The following is a 2,301-nucleotide window of genomic DNA, read 5'->3' on the forward strand; positions in this document are numbered from 1 at the left end:
ATATATGGGTATGAACATTAATAGAAATACTTACTGGGCAGTGTGATAAGCATAGTATATACATTTAGCCAGACAGCAGCAGACATTACACCCCTAGAGCTCATGACTACCCCTCTTTAAGTTTTCAGTATCAGGGATGGATTCCCTCCCATGGAGGGGGCCTGTAGTCCAATTGGAGGGCAGTTGGTTTCCACCATGACAAATGGGCCATTATAGTATCCATTGGCTCATTTGGCCTCAGATTTGCCAATTTTTTTTGACTTACAAAATTTTATTTTTCCGAATGTACAGTCAGTTGAGTTGAACCTGTTTATACATATTCACCAGCAGCAGGGGCATCGCCACCCTTGGTATTTCTGGTGTAAATCACTTGAGCTCTGTGCTTTGAAACCAGTTTGATAAGTCCTTTACTAAGGAGCTCCTGAAGGGCTGCCCTGGCCAGGGAACTGTGGGTCTTCAGTCTCTGAGATCACAGCTGGGGTAATAAGCTAATAGTTGGGAACTTCTTTAGAGTTTGTCGCACGTAGCTTTGTCAAACAAGACTAGGTTGTTTAGCTTGTCCCGAACTTTGCTTTTGGACCACTTCTTCTTTTTGGCCTTGCCCCCAGACTTGTTGACTGGGTCTTTGTCTTTCTTAGCCAACTTCCTGGCGTCTTTCTTCTTCTTGTCGTCCTTGGGCAGCATGGCGAAGCTCGGAGAGCTGCGGCGACCATTTAGATTTGCCATTCTTAAATAAGCTATATTTCGGGCTGGTCATTTGTTGCTTCCTGATTAATAGTGCCTTTGTTTCCTCTTTTGTCATTTGTTAGGGATAGGACTCACTTGGTCACAAGCTGACTTGGAACCCTCAACAGACCAGAAATATTAAGTCTCCTAGTTGACAGGATTAAGAGTGTAAGGAAACACACATACTAAGGGACTGTGATTTTGTCAGAGGATCTGGTTGTCATAATACCTACTCTTGCATAAATAGTCTGTGCTGTTTTTTATTGAATGTGTACATTGTTTAGTTAAATTTTAGAATCTGCCTGTATTTTGTTCCACTCAGCCTACTTGAATACTCTCACAACAGGCAAACCAACACCTAGGTTCACTTTTGTTGTTACTCTGAGAGTCTTAAGAGCCACACCTGGCACCTTAAACTCCTATCGTGAAGATATATAACATCAGATTGATTGATGCATCTAATAATAAAGCATATAATTAGAAAATCCAAGTATTAAATTAATCCAAGATGCAAAAATATGTACATTATAACACAAGAAATACAAAAAATCAAGGCAATATAAATCCACCAAAAAGGATTAATGTATTAGAAATGACCTCCACTGAGACTGATTTTGAGCAAATGCTTGAAAAAGAATTCAAAAGAATGATTAGAAATATGTTCAAAGAAATCAAAGGGATGTAAGAAGACATAAGAAATGAATTTAATTAGATAAGGAGGACAATACAAGACATAAATAAGGAAATAGAAATAATTAAGAAAAGCCAGTCAGAATTACTAGCAATGAAGAACACAGTCAATGAAATAAAACTCTGTAGACAATCTCACCAATAGAATGGATGAACTAGACCAGCTGGCAGATCTAATACAGCCAAACAAAGAGAAAGACAAACTAATAGGAAAGTATGAATGGGGAATTTCAAGAGATTCGTAACACTCTGAAAAGTTCAAACCTAAGAATTCAGGGGGTAGGGCTGGGGAAATGGCTTAGTGGTTAAGGCGTTTGTCTGTGAAGTCTAAGGACCCCAGTTCAATTCCCCAGGATCCACATAAGGCAGATGCACAGGGTGTGCATGTGACTGGAGTTCGTTTACAGTGGCTGGAGGCGCTGGCATGCCCATTCTGTCTTTCTCTCTTCCTCTTCTTCTCTCTCTCTGAAATAAATACAGAAATAAAATATTTTTTTTAAACTCAGGGTATAGCAAAAGGAGAATTTCACTCCAAAGGCATAGTAGGCACTTTCAACAAAATCATAGAAGAAAATGTCCCCCAACTTGGGGAAAAGGTGACAATGGAGATACATGAATCCTTTAGAACACCAACCAGACAAAACCTGGAAAGAAGCTCTCCTCATCATATTATAATTAAACTACCAAACATACACACCAAAGAAAATATATTGAAAGCAGTTAGAGAGAAAAATCAAGTCATATACAAAGGCAAGCCCACCAGGATCACAGCAGATTACTCAACACAAACTTTAAAAGCCAGAGGGCTTGGAATGATATATTCCAAGTTCTGAAAGAAAGCTGTCAACCAAGGTTATTTTATTCTGTGAAGCTATCCACTCAAAT

General features: G+C 39.1%; 1 pseudogene; it reads right to left on the reverse strand.

The window, feature by feature from the left end:
* Positions 1–310: 310 nt before the first annotated feature.
* LOC101615605 lies at positions 311–684 on the reverse strand (annotated as a pseudogene).
* Positions 685–2,301: the final 1,617 nt, after the last annotated feature.

The sequence above is a fragment of the Jaculus jaculus genome, chromosome 14 (assembly GCF_020740685.1).
Source record: "Jaculus jaculus isolate mJacJac1 chromosome 14, mJacJac1.mat.Y.cur, whole genome shotgun sequence".
Lineage (NCBI taxonomy): Eukaryota > Metazoa > Chordata > Mammalia > Rodentia > Dipodidae > Jaculus > Jaculus jaculus.